This window comes from Propithecus coquereli, unplaced genomic scaffold, assembly GCF_000956105.1.
Source record: "Propithecus coquereli isolate 6110/MARCELLA unplaced genomic scaffold, Pcoq_1.0 Scaffold303, whole genome shotgun sequence".
NCBI lineage: Eukaryota > Metazoa > Chordata > Mammalia > Primates > Indriidae > Propithecus > Propithecus coquereli.
The window spans coordinates 1,125,807-1,148,314 of record NW_012148653.1 but is presented as its reverse complement, the minus strand read 5'-3'; the positions used below and the strand labels follow the sequence as shown (position 1 = coordinate 1,148,314).

The 22,508-nt window shown below is 38.6% G+C and overlaps 1 protein-coding gene across 2 annotated transcripts in view; it reads right to left on the bottom strand.

Annotated features, from left to right (window-relative positions):
- The window catches only part of GLRA2 (glycine receptor, alpha 2), a 210,184-nt gene that overhangs the window by 51,647 nt on the left and 136,029 nt on the right, over window positions 1–22,508 (bottom strand). The window lies entirely within an intron of this gene.

Genomic DNA, 22,508 nt, shown 5'->3' with positions numbered 1-22,508 from the left:
CAATAAGAGTAGATTTTAAGTATTCTCAGGACAAAAAAATAAGTGTGTGAGATAATACATATGTTAAATAGCTTGATTTAGCTATTCTGCAATGTATACACATATCAAAACATCATGTTGTACACCATAAATATACACAATTTTTACTTGTCAATTTAAAAAATTCTAAAAAAAATCCCTTAATGAAAGAAAGAGAAATAAAAACAAAACTTTGAGATAAAATAGATTGGACACTATTATTAAAACTGCTCACTTCCTTCAATTTTTCCTGTCATTTAAAAATCAATATAATTAAGATAATTATGAAACTTGGATGAGAAATAAACTATGTATGGCCTTAGGCCCTTCAAAAGCCAATTTATAATTTCCTTCATCTTACTGATTCTAACTAACATGGAAACACAGCTCTAAATAGTTTTACACCCTCACAATTTAAGAGCATTCAACCAAAGTAAAATATTAGGGCTCTATCCTTGAGAAGGTATCTGGTTAAAAAAGAAACTTTTATAATCCTTCAATGTTTGGTTAAAGTGTAAAGGGGGAAAGTAACTGGACAAAGTTGCAAAATATTAGATCCCATATTACAAAGGACACTTATCAAACGGCCATCTTAATGTGTACTATCCAATTCTAATTTTTAAATAGGGTTTCCTATTTTTTTGATAGCTGTTACCAAGTGCATGCCAGCCAGTATTTTAAGCATTTTACATGCATTAATTTTTTAACCCTTACAACAACTGTATTATCCCTATTTTCTGATGAGGAAACTGGGGTACAGAGAGGTAAAATAAGTTCACAAAAGTTGTAAGTGACAGTCTAGGCGTGTTGGCTCATGTCTGTAATCCTAGCATTTTGGGAGGCCAAGGTAGGAGGATTGCTTAAGGCCAGGAACTCGAGACCAGCCTGAGCAATAGCAAGACCTCGTCTCTACCAAAAAAAAAAAAAAAAAAGTAATACATGACAGAGTGAAGACTGGAATTGGAACTCAGTTTGACTAGTGGATTTTCTTTCTAAACACACACAAACATACTACTAGAATCATACAGTTTGTATCTTGCATTTCCTTTTGACCTTTATAGTGAGTATTTCCCACATTATTTAACTTTCTTCTAGGTCATAATTTCCAATGCTTGCATAATGGTCTGTACCATGATTAATCATTCCACATTATAGAACATTCAGGTTATTTTCTATCTTATTTTTGTGACTATAAATTTTGTTATGAACACTCTTCCCCCAAAATGTTTGACTATATCTCTGATTATTTGTTAGATTGATTTTTAGATGAGTTACAGGAGTAAACGATATGAAAATAGACTCTTGACTTAGAAAATTAGCAGCAGCACAGAGGACATAAAAGCAGAGATTCTAGAGCAAGATGCCCCAAGTAAGAAATGCTGCTCTACCACTGACTACCTCTATAAATTTATTAAGTTCTTTAACTTCTCTCTGCCTCCATTCCTTATCTGTAAAGTAGGAACAATAATTGTACCTACTTCATAGAATTGTTATGTGGATAAAATCACTCAATATATGTCAAGAGCTTACAATAGTATCAAACACAGAATAAACACTATGTAAATGTTTATAATTATTTGCCCATATAAGGGTGTGATTTTGTTAATGTAGAAATTTTGAAAGAGACAAAAATTAACAAGGAAAATAAAAATTCATCTACAATCCTAATATATTTCAATTATTATTTTTTTCTCAATTATTATTCTTAAGATCACTGCCTGCTTTACACTATTTGTCTAAGACAATCTGAACTACTTGTGTTAGTTCCACATACGTTGTAGCAAAACGGTCTAGCACTTTGTTATCTCTAGCCCTTTGAATATATCACTCTTCCTACCTAGGATGCTCATTCCCATTCTGTCTAAGGGATTCCTCAGAATCCTTCAGGACTTGGCTCAGATATCAATTCCCCTGGGAAGCCTCCTTAACCTTCCCCTTTTCTCCCTGGGTTAGGGGCCACTTTTCTTTGCTCCCTTGTCACTCCCTATTGAACCCATCCGTTCCTTCCTAGCCCACCAGCTTCCCTGAACCTACCCTTAGACTGTAAGCTTGGGTTTTTGTTGGATTTTTCTTTGTTTGTTTGTTTTGAGGGTAGGCCCTGTGAAGTATTACTTTTTGTTACACCAGCACAGGACCTGGCAAAGAGTGGGTAGGCATTAGTTATGTGGGATGGATAGATGGATGGATGGATAAATGGATGATGGATGGATGAATGATGGACAGAGGGATCAATGGTTGAATGACTGAATGATTAAATTAAAAAAGAAGGAAGGAAGGAAGAAAGGAAATATCTACCTATCTTTGCATCTTTGTGCTTTGATTTCAACAATTCTAAACTATATACTATTACCCACAATTGCATATTATTTGATACTTTTAAGAGTGGACTACTAGTGAGTTTTTATTTTATCAGCACACTTAACATTCCTCGAATGTTTCTTTCCTTAATAAACAATGATTTGTCTTGCATTTGTTCTTCTGGAGCAATCCTGTTCTCCCGTAATACCAATCACAGCATTTCCAGTTATATATTATTCAGATGGCCTGTGAATGTTTTAAGATCCAATAATGAGAGGAATTTGTCAATGCCTGAGTTATGTCCATACCAAGAGCTAAGTCCAGTAGAGGTAACCATCCTTCCTCTTCTTCATGTGTTTACAGGGTTCAATAACTTGTAAACCTTTTTCCCATCTCCTCTGGCTATCAGCAGGCCAAGCACATATTTGGCTTCTCTTATAGCTGCTCATAAGTGAATCTTTTCAGTCTCTTAATCATTTTGGTGGTCTCTGAGCTTCCTCCAAATCACGAACATCTTCCTAGCATTGACGTGCCGGTATTAAATGCATTATTCACATGGATTTAGAGGGTGTTATGAGACATCTATTACATATGATGTGATGTCCCTTGGTGCTGGTCTCTCAGGATTGAAATGCCTTTTTGTTGCTTTTACCCAGCTCTGATGTCAGATTCTCTCCCTTTGGCTGCTAATCCTTAGATGTTTTTAGCTCACATCTTTCCCTGTCACATTCTTTTTATGATTCTTGGGCTTACATGATCCCTTCCTTAACTACATTACTACAAACTTGCAAGATAGTTTTCAAAGGTAATTAAGCTCTCAAAATACTGTTATGATTCACTGAGTTGATATCTTTTCAGGTACATTTAATTCAGAATAACAAAAACAAACATTGAGGGCCCACTATATGGAAGGCACTATACTAGGTGCTGGTGAGAGGTGGGGGCAAAAGATACAAGGATGACTAAGAAACATATCAATCCTTTCCAGGACTTCCCAGATTACACTTAAGGGGACCCCATTCACACTATGCTCCAGAAAATGTCGTTCACTTAGATCAGGGAGCAGCAAATATGTCCCATGGATCAAACTCCACTCACCACATATTTTATAAATAAAGTTTTATTGGAACACAGCCATACTCATTCATTTACATATTGTATATGGCTATTTTTGCACTAAAATGGCATAGCTGAGTAGTTATGACAGAAGCCAAATGGACTACGAAGCCTAAAATACCGTATGACCCTTTGCAGAAAACATTTGCCAGCCCCTGACCTAGACTCTAGTGTTGTCTGGTTTGTCCTAGGGCTGTACATGTCAGTGGCCCTGCTTCGACACTTAAGAAACCCACAGTCTATTAAGGGAGACAGTCACATGAATATGTAACTGATACAAGGTGGATGGTTCCACATGCTGAAGTAGAGGAAGGACCAAAAGGCTCGTGGAATATGGGGAAGTTGATGTTGACAGGGAAAAATCAGTAAAGGCTTTATTCCTGGATGGTGTGGCATTTGATTTAAGACTTGAGGAAAGCCAGGACTTTGATGGGTGGAAGAAACTGTAAAAGCAAAGCCATGAAGGTGGGAGAGAGTATAGTGAGCTTGCAGATAATGAACAACCCCCAGTGAATGGGATATGCTGGGTACCTGGGAGGTGCATGGTGAGGGGTGGACAGGTAGGCTGGGGAAGCAAAGAAGGCATTGAAAGCCAGACAGATAGATATGGGATTTCAAGCCACTCGTAAAGATAAGCTAATGATGGTTTTGAGGTGGGGTATAGATGTGTAAGTCCTTTTCTAATTATCATGATGTTATCTGTCTCCAAAAGCAAGAGTCAGCAATAACAGACATTTTCCCTCCTCAGGAAAGTCTACCTCCCTTCCTCTTGGCACTTTCAACTCTACACAGGGCTGATTCTCTTCCAGGTTCTCTAAAAATATCTCTGAATCCTTTGTGAGACCTCTTATTCCACTTATTACTTGTACTTTTTCCTCTTCAATTTTCACTCTATCTTCATATCCTCAATGACTTCATCCACTCCTATAGCTTTCTTCATATTCCTGCGTGTGTATAGAAGGGATAGTAGTGTGTGTGTGTGTGTGTATGTGTGTATGGTCCTGTAGCAGAGACTGGCCAAGTTCTTATGAATCCTATTTCCTCTACCAGTAAACTAGATTTAGGTGGATTTAGGTGGATTTAGGTGGATCAGTTTAGGTGGATCTCTAGTGGAATGTGGGCAGAAGTTACATATGCCACTTCAGGTCCTCTAAAGTATCCCATGAGACCCTTAGGACTTAACCCTTCTGCAGCCACCTTGGATGTTACGTGTTTAAGATGGCAGTGCTATAAGATGGAAGAAGCTTGGATCCCTGAAAGACCTAGGGCCACCCACCCCACAGTGGAGTGTAATGCAAGAGATAAAAAATACAAAAACTTTTATTGTTATTAAGCCATAGAGATTTCAGGGTTTTGTGTTTCCAAAGCTCCCAAATCCATCCCTCAGCCCTGACCTCTCACCATTATTCCTATGCTAATTTTAAATGGCTACAATTAGTATTTGCAAAATCAACCTCATTAAATGCCACCTCCTTCCCATTCATCTCATTCAAATCTTTCTTCTCACTAGCAACCCTGCTTTCATCACTGTTTTTTTTCCCTTGCCTTCATCTCTAGTACTCAATCTGTTTCACATATTCAACATTTTTCTGTAAAGCACCCTTGGGTTTATTCTTTACTCTCCATTCCAAAGAAGTCACTACAACCCTGGCCATCAACACTTATGCTTGCTTATTACAACAACTTCCTGACTGGTTCCCCTGCATTCAGTTCCTCCTCGTGGCAGCTAGTCCTTTGGCTTCTGTGAAATTAAATTGAAAACACCAATTTCATTTTGAAATACATCTGCTTAGGAGCTACTGTGGCTGCCTATTGCAGGCTCTGGTATTCAAGATCCCACACACCATGTGTCCACCCTAGTTAGTCAATCTCATTGTACTCTTTCCTAACACAAACTTTGTATTTTGTTTAAAAAGTTCTGTTTAGCCCTGAGGAAGCCAAGTCCATCACCACTGATGACTCTGTCTATACCAGTGGTTCCCTAACAGGGGTGATTTTGCACTCCAGGGGACATTTTGCAATGTCTCGAGATATTTTTGGTTGTCACAACCAGAGAGTGGTGTTATTGGCTTCTAGTAGGTTGATGTCATGTATGCTGCTAAACATCCTATAATGCACAGGACAGCCCCCGAAACAAAGACTTATCCAGTCAAAATGCTGATAATTCTGAGGTTGAAAAACCCTGAGATAGAGCAAGGAAAAAATCCCTCAAACTCAAGTAACTATGTCTAGTCCAATGGTTCTTAACCAGTGATGATGTTGCTCCCAAGAATATTTGGCAATATCTGAAGATGTTTTTGGTTGTCTCATCTGGGAAGTGGAGAATTACTACTGGTTTCTAATACATAGAAGTCAGGGATGCTGCCAAATACCTAACAATGCAAGGGACAACCCTCCATGACAAACAGTTATCCAGCTGTTAATAGTGTTATAGTTAATAGTTAATAATGTTATAAGGTCGAGAAACCCTGGTCTACACTCTTCTCTCAGCATGGAAATTGTTTCCAAATTTTCTTTACCTATTTATTTCCAGGTAATTCTTCTAGAAGTAGTCCAAATTCCATCTCTAAGGTGATACTTTCTCTGCCTATTCTGGCCCACAGTGGTCTCAGAATTTGTATACACATCTTCAGAACTTGTAATGCACTTACAGATAGAATCATCTAGTTTAGTGTTCACTTCATGCATATACACCTTATCCACCCAACTAAAGTATAGGATACTTGGGAAGATAAAGATCCAGTAATATCTTTTGTATCTATGCCACTGAGAACAAGTCTTTGCGCATATAATAAGTGCCCCATAAGTTTCTGTTAATTGTCAAATTTTCCAAATGGCATATAACTTTCAATTCCTTTCACAGTCACTGCTTTATATGAAGGTTCAGATATCAAAAAACAAAACAAAAACTAAAAGGATGTCTTTTAGAGATGATAGCTGTTGATATCCAGATTACTCTGAATTTGTTTTCACTAAGGGAAAGGAAAGTGCTTATTATTTTTGTGACTTGACAACTTTTGTAGTTTACAAACATATTTGGTGGAAAAGTAGCGCCAGTCAAGTGGTTTAGGTTTTTTTGGTGCTAGATAAGCATTTATCTGTTGTTCAAACAGGTTAGACAGGGAAATTTGGTTAATTGCTCGGTTGTTTTAGCATCATGTTGACATTCCTTAGAGCTAATTCCCATCAATGTTCTTTACAATACTGTCTTGGCATTTTTTTAAAACAATTTTGGCAAGTTTTCTTGAGTTGATTTTTTTATTAATTACATCCTAAATTCAGTTTCAAAATGGAAAATGAAGTCATGAATTTGGTTAGCCCCACAATTTGTTTTGTCTGTGTTTGGGTGCTGTACTGTTTCCTGTGTTATAGCCAGTTGTTCATGGGTTGGGCAATTTTCTGCCTGATGTTTATCCCCAGGACAGAAGAATGAGTCATCATTGTACAAGGATCACCTGAATGTTCTTAAAGCTTGGATGCCTTCTCCATTCCTCATGGGCAAGGTACTCTCATGTGACAATGTGCCAACTAAAGCATATTCACATTCCCAGCCCCTAGGCTGAACCCAGAGAGCTGTGACATACCCTCAGCAGCCAGTCGAGGAGGATTGCTAATGAACATGTACAGAGAGTTCACTATTGTGGAGAAAAATCACAAATGACTATGATCAACTATTGTTTTCTAATAGAAAAGAGACAAAATGGAATTCACAAGGTAATCTCAAAATATTTATATATTTTTCTTTCTTTAAGTGGAATGATCTCTTACACCCACCTGCTTGAGTCAGTGTTTAATTATTCTCAACTATTCCTGCTAAAGCAGAATAGAAGCTTTTCTCCTCTATATAGTACAGTTTCATTTTATCTAATTTAGAAGTGGAAAATTTTTAATTAATCTTGATTAATGCAGTTGTTGAAATGAGAGATACCTGTTGGACATAGTAGTCTGATATGTGCTTCCATTACCTGAAATAGAAGGCTTTGGTAGCTCCAATCAACTTGTCTTTTATTGAGTTTTATGAAGAATATCACCACCCTCTCCATCCCCATTTTTTGGGGGGAAATAAGTTTATTAAATTCAAGGCCAAATCTTATATGGCTAGTAGTAAATAAAGGGGTAGACAAGAATTCTGTCTTTTCTTTTTTATTTTGTCTCTTACCTACACTCACTGTATCATGAGAAAAACAATATAGACACTCAAATAAATCCTGGTGCCAAAGATTCATAGTTTTGTACAATCTCACGTTTATAGTTTCACTGCCAAGTTGCCATTTTTATTGCCCAATTAAAGAGCTTGTACCTGCTCTTTAATGATGGGAAAATCAGATTTCTTTGGCAGAGACAGATTGTGGCAGCACTGACTACCTCATCCCAGCTCATCCCAGTGTCACCACCCCACCCCATTTTCTTTTCATGTCTGATATTCTTGTTGGGATCTGGGCAGAGCCGTTGAGTTAACACAACTCTTGTCAAGGTGCTGTTTGCAGAAATAGCCATTGGGTGGCAGTGCATCCAAGCCTGGTATCTGCAGGAACCAACCAGCTACAAATGAACCTGATCAACTTTTGCAGACCAATTAGTTTGTTGGGTGTTGGGTGGTGCACAGGCCTAATTAGCTGATTTTATTTCTAAAAATGAATAAGCTTCTTTACATTATAGTGGTCAAAAAACTGTTCAAAGTAGCTCGCCAAAGCTCACTATCCATGTGAGTTTTGTGGGTGGGGAGGTATGAGAAGAGTAGAACTGCCAGCCCCAGAATACACAAGGAACTGGTGATATGCATTGTTAGAGGCACCATAGGGACATACGCAGAAAGGCACCCCCAAGTCTCAGCCTCCTGCAAATGTAGGCATCTGAGGGATTCAAGATGGGAGGGGGTGGCATCTAGCGGAAGGGGAGGAAGCAGGACTAGAGGACATCTTTCCTGTGCTTGTGCCTGCCACATTTCATTACATTTTCAGCTGATGAACAGGAGTACTGATTCCCGCTATAGTCTACTTCCTGTGACTATGCCTTCAGTGACAAAACAAGTCACGTATATTTCTTCTCTAATGTGGACAGGGATGAGGAAAGAGTGGGGGTCAGGAGCAAATTGCCCACTAATGGAAAAACGACCCCAATGAAGAAAAGAGACAATCTTAATATTGGAAAGACAACCGTGGGTTTTTGGGAGATGATGCTCCACTTAAGAGATGTTTGTGTAGTCGGTGTATGCATGTGTGTGTGTGTGTGTGTGCTCGTGTTAGAGAGAGAGAGCGAGCGAGCAATAGAGAAAGAGAGAGAGAAACCAGGGATATCATTAAGATGGGTAATAAAGGGAGAAAATGAACAAATGAACACCCTCGAAGCCAGACTAACTTGGATTTGAATCCTAGCTGAATGACCAATGAATTTGGGGAAATTAACCTTTTAGAATCTTAGTTTTTTCATATTGAGGTAGGAGCTCAAGGATTCCAGTCCCAAGGGGTCATTGAAGTATTGAATAAAAGACTTTATGTAAATCTTAACACTCATTTGGCAGATTGTAGATGCTCAGTCACATTGGATTGCAAGGGATGAGCTGCTGAAGACATTGCATAATTCAAAACTTGCATAATTCAAGGCAGTTTTCCCCAGAGGAATAAATGTAAAGTAGAATCTGTTGTATTTCATGTTCTGTGCATGCATTAAGACTCTATTAGTATTTTTATATTGCCCTATTTTAAATTCACACAATCTAAGTTCACATAACCTCATTGTAGTAAGCAGTCCCATATATCACAGGGGCTGAGATACGCTGTTACAAAAACAAAACAGAACAAAACCACCACGACCACCACCACCATCAACAAAAAGCTTGCAACAACACAACTCTATGAGTTATTTCCATTATAAGGATAAGAAAACTGAGTTTTCTTAATTTTACCAAGACCAGACAGCAAAGGAATGGTTGAGCTGTGATTCATATTTGATTTGGCTTGTCTCCAAACTCTGTGCTTGTCTAGCTCACTGACCCCTGTGGAAACCTCCATCTCTGGGGGTGTGAGTCAGGAGAATTACTCACAGACTGTCGTTTCACCCGATGACAACATCTTATGTAGAAGAAAGGTGAGACAGTACGTGCAGGGGGATGGGCAAGTAAGAAACAGCAGCACTGCACACCTGCAGCCATGGAGATACTACGAATATAAATGTTCAAAGATAGCAGATAACCACAATCTTCTTCATTTGCTTTCTCAGTCAGCAATTAGTGATTCACCTCCTAGTATGCTGTTTCCATTTCTTTATTTACTCCCCACCCCCACCCCAGGTTCAGATTTCTTACTGGGAGTAAGGAAGGAGAAAAAGGAAGTTTAATAAAAATAATCCAGTCTTGTTCTTTGGATTAGGCTGAGTGAAACGCCTTGGAATGGTGGGTAGGGTTTATAGTGACGGGTGGAAGCGTATGGAAAGGCTGAGCGGTCTCCACCCCCTGGACTGGGCTTGTTGGCTTATGATTTCCAAGTTGGCTATGCCCCTTAGAGTTTCCATAACCCCTTAGAGTTTCCTGATATGAGGAAGCCATATCAGGAAGATGGCACTGGCCAAATCTTTCATCCGTGATTATTTCTGAAATTCAGAACCTTATAAGAGTGAGTGGGTAGGCCTGTGTTGAGTGAGTATGTACAGACACTGTCATTCCATAGCAATCACAGATGGTATATTCCTAATGCAAGCTGACTTCTGAGATGACCAGTAGGTAAGATATGTAGGGAGTGGGTGAACCTGGGCTACAAAATAGAGGTAGTCTTAGAAGCCCAGTTCAACCTGCTGTGATGGAGAAGCCATTTCCCCCAAACATGTAGAATCTTGTGATAACTCCAGGGCACAAATAAGCTTCTTCTGGTGCTAAGCTTTCCCACAATGTATCCGAACCCTTTGACCATTGGGATACTACATCCTGGGGATTAGAATAGGGATTCCTTTGGTGGAGGGCTGAAGAATATTTCACAGATGAGAGTATGGCATGATATATTAATTTTAATTGAATGGCAGAGTCAGTGGTAGCTGAGAAGCTTTCCCACCCATCCTCTGGCCTGTGGCCTGGTTTTGCATCAGCTCTGTACTTTAATGTAAGCTCCCAGTGGAGGCCACAGGTCCGTGAGGATGTCTCCATGGGAGCCAACTTGACAGAAACCTTCCCTTCTTGGCATGGGACTCTGGGCACTCAAGCCTAGTGTGTTCTAACCTAAAACTCTTGAAGCTAATCAGCTACCTACTGTTTCATATCATCCAAAGTGAAACTGAAATAGAAAAATTTCAGGCCCCCATCATGCTCCAGGTTCCATGTAGGGAGGAGAAAACAAGAAAAGGAGCTATAGGTCAATTAGAGGCAGGGAATTAATGTGGTACAAAAGACTCTGGCTGGGCTGTTGATCTCACTTTTTGTAAGTATAAATTATCAAAGACCATGTTTCTACCATGTCCATTTCCTGTTGCTGAGCAGCATTTTGATGGAAGTCAATTCCATGCCTTTCTCTTTACCACAAAAACCAGAAGCACAAATCACCCACTAATAATTAGATACTTATTTGCAATAGATACTAGCCTGCAGGAGTCTGTTAGTAATTAAAAAGAAATCCTACAGCCTCTTGAATAAAATGACAAAAATAGATGTGTAAGCTCTTTGAAGAAATAAAAGAGACCATGTCACCAGGCAGCACTATTATTTTTCAATATAGAAGCACACAGAATGCTTAAAAGATAAATTGTGAGTGCGAAAAGATTTTGGTTGGGCTCATTGAGCACATCAGTTTCTGATATATCAGTTGCATATGTCTGCTTCAGAGAGTTTAGATCAATCTCAATTTCTTGGTGGAAATCAATCCTGTAGGATTATATAAACTAAAAGGAGGCAGCAGGGATGTGATGGGGATAGCAGTGAGAAAGTGCCAGGGACGTGAGTCTTGGCTTTGACACTGGCTGACTTTGCAAACTTGGCCACATCATATTACCTTTCTGGGCCTCAGGTTCCTCCTTGGGGATACAAAAGGGTTGGACTGATCATTCCTGAGGGTTCTTCTATTCTAAGATTCTGTGACTCAAGGGAATGAAAAAGTGATGAGAGAGGAAACCAAGTCAATAGAAGTATGGGGTCTCAATTTCAGGGTGATCAGAGCTGTAAGTCCCAGCAGCAGCCTTCAGGCCCTCTACTCTGCCTTTTTACCACTTTCAACGTCATCTGATAGTGTGTATTCGCTGAGCACCTCTATGTGCCAGGCAAGACTGGACTAAAATGGTGAATTCCTTGCTTAGAAACAAATAGTATTGATGAAAAAACAATTACATGTGTAATACCATGTGTGTAGCAGATACACTGAGTTTACTTGCAGATTCAATGGGCAATTCTCACATAAACTGTCAACAGCTCATCTCAAGTCCCTGAATCTCTGTTTTCTGCCTAAGAGATTTCTCTGGCACTTTAGTAACTTTCTCAATATGCATGTGAGGAAGCCTAAAACAGTCCTGAGGGGCAGCCCTCAGCCATGAAGACCAGGAGTTGGTGGATAAAGACCCCAGATTTCCTGTTACTTGGTGGGGCAAGTCTGAAGAGAATTATACACAGTTTTTAGAGGATGCTCAACAGGATTGAACAGTAGTTTTCCTCCATGGCAAACAACTCAACAATACACTTAGGTTTGGTCTTTCTTCTGTCCTGTTTACACTCCACATTCTCTTTTGTCCTTCTTATGACCACCTCTCAAATAAATATCTGCATCCAAATACTTGTTATAGGGTCTGCAGTTGACTGAAACATACAACCCAAACCTCAAGTTAGATCGGGAAAGCCTGACACAAAAATGATGCCTGCCACATCATGTGCCATTTAGAACCAGGATGGCAAAGAAACCACACATCCTCCTGAAAATTCTTTTCTTATTGACAAAAGCACTACATCTGGCTGGCTTGCATATCACCAATAAGAATGGAGTATTGTCTTGGTTCAAAAACCAGTCTGAAGAAGGAAGTACCAAATCAATTTGAGATCTATATTACCCATATAATGTAATACTCATCACTTCCCTTTTTGCTCTGCACAGCTAGTTTTAAATTTATGAAATTAGAATTGTGCAACTGTAACAGAAACTATTGATATTATTTCCTATCTAATACCATGCAAGAATTATTCAGCATTTCTCTGGGGTCAGGGAAATAATGAGAGCACCTTATTAGCAGAAATATCATATAAGTAATCTGTCCCATGCTAAGTATGAAGTTCCTTAGGAAGACTGAGTCATGGTTATATTTTGAGTCTATAAGGCTGTAGATATTATGAAAGTACCAATTACTCCTGTCGATAGGACATCAATTAAAAATTATAACATTACACTAAAAAAACAATGCAGAATTAGTTTTAATAGTGTGTGGAAAGCAGCCTTCTAAAATGGGACCCAAAGATTCTTGCCTCCTAGTATTCATGTCCTTGGATAATCTGCTCCCCTTGACTATGGGCTAGGCTAGTGACTTGCTTCCAACAAATACAACATGGCAAAATTGATGGCCTGTTACTTCATAATTACGAAAGACTGACTTTCTTCTTGCTTGCACTTTCTTTCTTGCTGGCATTCTCTTGCTGGTTCTTCTCATGTGCTTGCCTTAGTGGAAACGGCTACATGGCAAGGAACTGAGAGTGGCATTCAGCCAACAGTCAGTGAGGAATTTGGGCCTCAGTCCAACAGCCCAGGAGAAACTGAATCCTGCCAGCAACCACATGAGTAAGCTTTGAACGTGGATCTTTCTCTAGTTGAGCCTTCATGTGAGACTGTAGTCCCAGCTAATACCTTGATTTCAGCCTTGTGAGAGATCCTGAAACAGAAGTCCCAGCTAAATTGTGCCTGGACTCACAGAAATTGTGACATAAAAATGTTTTTTAAACCATTAAATTCTGGGGCTAATTTGTTATGCAGCGATAGTTAACTAATATATGGTGGTATCTTTAGGTATTTAGTGGGGGAGAGAGAGAGGAGAGGGAAAGAGATAAGTTTCTTACTTTAGGCTTCATGAATCCAGAATTTGACAAGATTTGATGTTTTATTTTGGTACTTTTTATTGATTTTTTTATTTCAAAATATTAAGGGGGTACAAATGTTTTTGTTACATAGATAATCTTGTATAAGGCTTAAGTTAGGGGTTTAGTGTACCTGTCCCCAGAATAGTGTTTATTGTACCCAATAGGTAAGTTTTTTACCCCTCACCCTCTCCTGTCTACCCTTTCTTGGTTTCAAATGTCATTTACATCTCTTTGTGTTCATTGTGTGCCCATCGCTTAGCTCTCAATTATTAGAGAGTATATGTGGTGTTTTTTTTCCATTCCTGAGATACTTCACTTAGGATAGTGATCTCCAGTTCCATCCCAGTTGCTGCAAAAGACATTATTTCATTCCTTTCTATAGCTGAGTAGTCCTCCATGGTGTGTGTGTGTGTGTGTGTGTGTGTGTACCTATATATCACACTTTTTAAACCTGCTCATGAATTGATGGGCACTTAGGTTGATTCCACATCTTAGCAATTGTGAATTGCGCTGCAATAAACATTTGAGTGCAAGTGTCTTTTGATAAAATGACTTCTTTTCCTTTGGGTAGATACCCAGTGATGGGATTGCTGAATTGAACGGTGAGTTCTGCATTTATTTCTCTGAGGAATGGCTACACCTGCTTGCTTTTGGTTTCCATTCGCATGGAATATATTTCTCCATCCCTGTGAGAGTGGCAGGTACAGGCTGCTTCTAGTCTGCCATCTTAGCCCCCTATCTTTTATTTTTGTACTCTTTAAAGAGGAAAGTTTAGTTAAAAAATAGTAACCAAAGTATCTGAAAGGATTATTAATCAGTATAACAGAAAAAGAATCATTCAATATTCATTTTTAATCTATTCATTCAAGTAGGCTCCCTGCTTAAATATCTATAAGATAGCTACTTAAAATCAATTTACCTATGCTCACGTCCACAGGTTGGCAAACTACTACCTATTGGTTAAATCTGTCCTGCTCCCGTATTGTAAATACAGTTTAATCAGAACACATCCATACCGATTCATTTATATATTTTTATGGCTCTCTAGTCTCTATTTACAACGGTAGAATTGACTAGTTGCAACAGAGAACTTAAAGCCCAGAAAGCCTAAAATATTTACTATCTAGCCCTTTCTAGAAAAAATTTTTGTGAACTCCTGCTCTAATCATATATTATAATTTAAGCTAACCACTACGTAATATAGTCTGAATCAATAAATTTTCTCTACATTTTTAGCCATATAAAAAGTAAAACTGGGTAATTCATACTTCAAAACATACCGTTATAAGGGTTATTATGGAATCACTTAAATAAATAAATCCTCATCTCAATTTCTTTTTTTTTTTATTTTTTGTTTTGAGACAGAGTCTCACTCTGTTGCCCGGGCTAGCGTGTCGTGGCGTCAGCCTAGCTCACAGCAACCTCAAACTTCTGGACTCAAGCAATCCTCCTGCCTCAGCCTCCCGAGTAGCTGGGACTACAAGCATGTGCCACCATGCCCAGCTAATTTTTTTTCTATATATTTTTAGTTATCCAGCTAATTTCTTTCTATTTTTAGTAGAGACGGGGTCTCACTCTTGCTCGGGCTGGTCTCAAACTCCTGAGCTCAAACAATCCCCCCGCCTTGGCCTCCCAGAGTGCTAGGATTATAGATGTGAGCCACTGAGCCCGGCCCTCAATTTCTTTTTGCTGTTTTATACACACATATCAGGTCCCAAAATGAATTGCATATTTTCAGCAGTCAGTCAACAAATCTTTATAGACTGTTCCCAGCATGTGAGATTCTGAGAGCTATACAAAAATGATTAATAATTTGTTCCTGCCCTTCAGTAATCTATTTTACAGAGGTAAAGAAAGACAAGACACTGAATGATAGCCATGCACTCTGTCAGTGCTGGGCTAAAGTGGTGGTAAAACCAATAAGTATCAGTGTTGGACTTCGAAGGTCTAAATCCTGCCTCGCCTCTTCCTAGCTGTACAATTTGGACAAGATACCTTATGACTCTGTGCTTCAGATTTCTCAGCTGAATAATGGGGATAATAATAGAGCTCACCTTACAGGTTTGCTGTTAGTATTGAGATACACATGAAATAACAAGTAGATAGTGCTCAAGTATGTTAACTGTCATCATCATGGTGGAATCAACCTTTTATACTTCTATCCTACCATTAGAGTTGATGCCTCAAGTACTGAAAATTAGTTAGACTAATTAATAGTTTCTTCCAATTTAATATCTTCATTAAAATTAAATGTGGGAGTCAGTCTCCACGTGATTTTTTTCTTGGATAAAAACACTTAAGAAATTTGGGCAAACTGCTATATCTTGAAATCAATGCCATCAGAGAAGGGCTAATTTTCCTCCTATGATTCTTCTTTTAAAATTACCTTTTGGCCTGAAACAGCTCACTTTTACCTTTAAATCCCAAACTATTAATTTTCAAAAAAACGAAGCCAAATCATTCCTGCGGAACTTTGGATAAACTGCGTATCTACTATATATTCTCTCAAATGCTATTTAGAAATTCATTTATGCTTTTATAATTGATAATCAAATCTGATCTTTGCCATAAACTTTTGTTGTGCTTTATCCAATATTGTGACTCACAGTGGTAATATTTAAGGCATTTCGTTAATGAGTAGCATTATGCCTATACTAAATTTGTATAATTTTTTCCAATTTTCTCCAACATTATGAAGCACATTGTCACCATGAACAATAAGTATTATGTATGTTATGTAGGGTACATTGATCTTTCAAAAATTTTAATATATAGCTCATTCTATCTCTATGTACTATTATAGTGCAGATACTAAGGTCAGAGAGCTTGAGAAATTATCTCAATGTCAAAAAACTAGAACAAATCCAGGATTGGAACTAGATTCTTCATCTAGCCATTGTGACATCACATATTCATTCTAGTTTTACCACTTGAAATATTTTATTGTACTCCAATTCTTTCAGCATTAGTTTTCCTAGTGTCTTGGATCTAACAATTAATTGAAATATTTGATAAAACAGAATGTTTCCTACAATACCTCTTTCCAGAGAGAGAATTTATGCCTATGGAGAGAGTTTGGACCAGATGATTTCTTAAGCCCTTCTTCATTCTTTTGTTTGTCATTGATCATTGATAACATATTTTTGTGTTATTCACTGTTAAAATGATTTGCACCATGCCTCAGTGCTATGGATGGTCAAAGACTAACTATATATTTCCCCTCCCAACCCCCTGCCATTTGAGGATTTATTATGAGGTCAATATTCACCTTGTTTGTCCTAATTCTCCAGTGGTGATTGGAGTTATTTAGAATAATTTGCAAAGGCTAGATGTTAGAATAGTAATCATAGAACTTCAGAACTGAGGCATTTCTAGATCAGCTAATGGAATTCTCTCGTTTTTCAGGTGAGGAAAGGAAAGGGAAGGGGCGAGATTATATATGGCTGCTTGCTATAAATTATGCTGATTCCATGCACTTCCAAAGCATCATTAAGCATGAAGGTGGAGGGGCTATTCAGAAGATTTATTTAGATTAGCAGACTCCCATTTGGGGATGAACATATGTCCTGAAAAATTAAGTTGATAGAGTCAGTCACAACTCATTGCAAATTACTTTAATGAAACCAATACTCAACTGAGACTGGCCTAATTGACTGGAATTTTCATTGCAAAAGGGAAAAAAAGGACTGAAGGAGTTCTCAACATTGAAACCAGAGTAGTAATACAAGATTAGTGGTATCTTTAGAGGCTAGGTACAGAATTAGGGAAATAGGAAATGCTGATGATGAACACTGACTACTTTGCCATTTTTTCCTGTTGCGTTTGGGCTGATGGTATGCTACTGACCCACATCTGAGTACCAACAGGGTAGGCTGCCAGTGTCAGGCTGGGAATCACAGGACTTGTTTGGGAGATTGCCCACTTGTCAGACACCTGCAATCTATCCTTAATATGTTCTTCCCAGTCTCTCTCTCTCTCTCTCTCTCCCTCCTTCTCCAGCCTTTTTTTGTAGAAGGAAAGGAATACTGCCACATTCCAGGTATTTTTCTGGGTTCTTTGGATATATTAGTTAATATAAAAGACAGAAATCCAAAAGTCTCTGGTCTCATACAGCTCATTTTCTAGTCTCACAGTGTCACTTTGATGCTCTGATATTTGACAGTAAAAGATAATGAGAGGTATGTATTGATTTTGTCTTGTCCTTTTTTTTTTTAATTTCAGAATATTATGGGGGTACACATGCTTTGGTTACCGAAATTGCCTTTGCACCGCCTGAATCAGGGCTACAAGCATGCCCACCCCCCAGACAGGGCACCACACCCGTTAGGTGTGAGTTTATCTATCCGCTCCTTGCCCATGCCACTTGCCAAACACCCAATGAATGTTACTTCCATATGTGCACATAAGTTTTGATCGATTAGTACCAATTTAATGGTAAGTACATGTGGTGTTTGTTTTTCCATTCTTGTGATACTTCACTTAGAAGAATAAGCTCCAGCTCTATCCAGGATAATACAAGAGGTAGTTCACCATTTTTTTTATGGCTAAGTAGTACTCCATGATATACATATACCACATTTTATTAATCCACTCATGGATTAATGAGCACTTGGGTTGATTCCACATCTTTGCAATTGTGAATTGTGCTGCTATAAACATTTGAGTGCAGATATAAATAAATTTTTTTTAAAATTGTGTGTACCTAAACCTCTAAAGCCCAAACATTCCTACAAATTTTGTTTGGGGCCTAGAATTCTTACCAGGATAATTTTTTTGTTTCCTATCATCATTCACATCTGAAATATAGTTTTAAAAATAAGTTAGCTTAAGTAAATTGTATTGTGCATCTTTCTAAGCAATAATATATAACCTTAAGTTCATGTGAAAAAATATGAGCCAAGCTTTCTGGCACTCTGAAATCAAGTTATATCTGCTCTTTAAAATAAAATTGTGTGTTGATCATGAATTTTCATTAATAGGTCTTTGTGTGTATATGAGTGTATGCGTGTGTGCATGAGTGTGTGTGTTTTGTTCTGCTTTATGACTTCTAAAGAAACAGAGACCTTAGAATGTATTAACTCATTCGCATTTATCACAAGTCAACAGAAGGAATTATAGTAACAAACTGGGTAATATTCAGGAAAATGATAAATCTCAGGTATCCTAGCACTTCAGTTCTTTCCACGTAACTATTTCACTCCCTTTATTAAATATGATCTGGAAATTAAAAGTGATAAAATATTTATATTAGTATTACCTTTATTTGGACAGAGTTGCTAGTTTTAATAAATCATAGGCTTAAGATATTAACCTCAAAAATTATTAGTAAGCTGTGCAAATATACTTAATTCTTAGTCTGTGGATGATATTGAAAGATCTTTTCCACTTTTAAATTAAGTTTTAATAAAGTTATCTACTTCCTAGAATTTATTATTTTTCTCTAGGCTTAGTTTGTCAACTATTGATTTTTTCTCAGATGGATGAATATTTCTGTCCTTTTTCTTTAAAATTCAGTTTCCCTGATCATCCAGCTTGTCTAGAAATTGACAACTCTTCTTTGATCAATAGCAGTCATTCTCTTAAAGCAAGAATAAAAAGAATAACTAGGACTGTCAATGTATTTATTATCTCTTCATACAACTAAAATGATGGAAAAGACAGCACACTGACAAGTTCAAAGGTCATATTTGATCCTTTACCATGATAGCTGCTTGAACATGTAAGCTTCCTAAATACCAGTAAAAGTAAATGGAAAAATTTGATTTTTTTCCCTTCCACAGGAGGAAACTGTTCCTTTCTCAAAGCACGTAAATTGGCCTCATGAAAATATGTTTCTGTTCATTCATTCATTCATTCATTCATGTAGCATCTCTGAACATCAGTAAAATACAGTATTATCCGTTGTGTTCCTGGAACCATGTTAAGGGCTAGACATAAAAAGATGAATGAGACAGGGTCTTGTCATCAAAGAATTTACAGTCTAGTAAAAGGAACTAAGAAATGCCAGGAGCTGAATTTCAGTCAGTGAAATTTATATCTCTAGCCAGAACCTTCTATTAACTCCACACTCATCTATCCAATGCCTACTCAATGACTCTACTTTGTTGTCTCATAGACATCTATATTAACCTGTTTTATTTTTAATCTTTTCCATGATCATGTTGGCTGGTGTCTCTATCATTCCAGTTGCTACATAAAAGGATAATGACTTTCTTTCACTCAAATCCCATATCCAATCTACCAGGAAGTCCCGTTGGCTCTACTTCAATATACATGCAGCAAAATCTGACCCTTTCTCATCTTTCCACTGCCAGTCACTGGTCCCAGTCTCCATCATCTCTCATATGGATAACCTCAATAGCCTGCTCTCTTTCTTCCTCTCCCAGGTCTATCGTCAACAAAGCAGCTATGGTAACCTTTTAAAAAACATAAGATATATCATGTAGCTTCTCAGTTTAAAACCTTCCATGGCTCACATTTCCCTTAGTATATAAGCTGGAATCCAATGGTTAATAGGTACCTATGTGGTCCATCCAACATAACTACTGTGACCTCATCTACTAATTGCCTCTTCACTCTCTACTTCAGGCACGTTGACATCTTTGTTGCTTTCACCTTAAAGTCCTTCACTGACTGTTCCCTCTGCCTAGAGTGTTCTTTTCCAGATATCTATATGCCTTTCTCCTCACTCCATCAAGATTTTGCTCAAATAGTATCTTCTCAATGACGCCTATCCTGGCCCCACTTTTGAAAATTATATTCCTCCATGTGTATTTTTAATCTCACTTACCCTATTGACTATTTCCCACCCCACCCCCAGCACTTGTCTTCTTCTAAGGTACCATATCATTTGCTTATTTATTATATACATTGCTTATTATCTGTCTCCCTCTGCTGGAATCTAACCTATAAGAGTACAGGGGAAGATGGCTGACTAGAAGCAGCCTGTACATGTCACTCTCACAGAGAGGACAGAAGGTGGTGAGTGGATATCCACCTTCAGGTCAATCATCTAAGACAGAGCATTGTGAATCAAAAGAGACATGACAGGAGGCACCCAAAGTGAAGGAGAAGGAAGAGAGGCAATCTGCTTTGTGGTTTGGAGGTACACAGGGAAGATGAGAGCACATGTGGGGAAGGCATAGAGGGGAGAATCATGGGGCTCCACACTCCCCCACAACCATTACTATCTGACCTGCAGGAAGGACCCCCCCCCACTACAGAAGGCCACGGGACTGACATAGGGAGCTATCTGGAGACCGTGCAGAGGCACAGCCCTGGAGAGAGGGCGCAGTGGTGAACCACTGGCTTGTGAACCATGGGCACTGAGGCTGGCTCCATTTTAAAACCCTAGAATCAGAGCCCTGCCTCTACCCAGAGGTCAGATCTGTTGCTGCTGCCTCCCCATCACTCTTGCCAGTCAGAAGGTGGGGATGGGAGTGGGGAGGCTGGACACTACTGTGAGTTCTGTGGGCAAATGCCACTTGCTCCCATTATAGCTGGGGGACCTCAGCAGTCCAACAGTCATTACAGCCTGTTGATGAGGGTGGAGCTGGGCTTAAGTTGGTGTCCAGTCAACAAATGCTGCATCCAGAGGATCCAAACAGGGCAGCTCTCAAGCTGAGTGGGCTGACAATCGCCACCGCCCATAGGCATGGGCATGGCTACACTCAAGCCACACGGGACAACAAACACTGACACCGGGATCTGAGAGGAGCAGCTCCCAAGCCAGTTCAGGCAATCACCACCACCCACAGGCATGGGTGGGGCTGGGCTCAAGCTGGTGCAGGCTGAAAAATGCTGCTGCCTGCAGATCTGAGTGGATCAGCTCTAAAGCGGACTCAGGCTGATAATCACCGAACAGGAGACAATTATTCTAAGTATCTCAGGAATGGAAAAACAAATACCACATGCACTCTTTAACAATGGGGAAGTATGTAATGGGCACACATGAACACAAAGAGATGTAAGTGGACTTTGGAAACCAAGAAGGGGGAAGGGTGAGAAGGCTAAAAACTTCCTTTTGGGTGCAATGAACACTATTTTGTTAAGGGAACACTAAAATCTCCAACTTAAGCCTTATACAAGGTATCCATGTAACAAAAACATTTGTACCCCCTTAATATTTTGAAATACAAAAAGGGTACAGGGGTCTTTATTTTTATTACTGATAAATCCCAATAGTACCTAGCACATAGTAGATGCTCCATAAACATTTATTGACTAAAAAGATTTGCTAGAATCCAGTTGGCAACAAATAAATTCATTGAGTGATCAGTTTATCATATTTTAAAAATTTATCAAATTACCTAATTATTTAAAACTATTTGTAGGTTGACAGCAATTAGTATTGGATTCGATGGTAGGACTAGTTAAGGCTGTGATGAGCTAGGAATTTAGAGTTCTAAGCTGCCATACTTTCCCCCAGCCTCAGAATCTCCTATCTCCCTGCCCTTGGTCTCTCCCCTTCTTTCTTCTAGGCTCACTCCTCTTGATGGCAGTCCAGGCCGTGCTCTAAGCTGACTCTCTTCTCTGCCTTCTCCTAGGCTCAGGTGTCCCTTTCTCTATCCCAGAACCCTCCACCTAACTAGCAGGAAGCAAGGGCAATGGAAAACTGAACATCATTGACATAGTAACTAGGAACACAATATTAAAACCAAGGAATAAAACCTTTGTAGAAAGACTCAAATGCTGTTAAACTATCTCATCCAACATGAATTACTTTAAATCATATAAATAGCTAAAGAAAATATATTTTTAATAGATTGGTAAATATGGTATAGTAAATACTGTAAATAATCTGAAAATGGATTTTTGATGAATTGGCCTGTTTTTGGTTAACTGTTAGAGGTGCTATGAAGGTCTTCTAAAGCAGGAGTCAGCAAATTTTCTATAAAGGGCCACACAGTAAAGGTTTTGCAGGCCATACAGTCTCTGTCATAACTCTTCAACTGTGTCTTTGTAGTGCAAAAGCAGCAAGAGATATATGTAAATGAATGAGTGTGACTATATTCCAATAAAACTTTACTTGCAAAAACAGATAGTG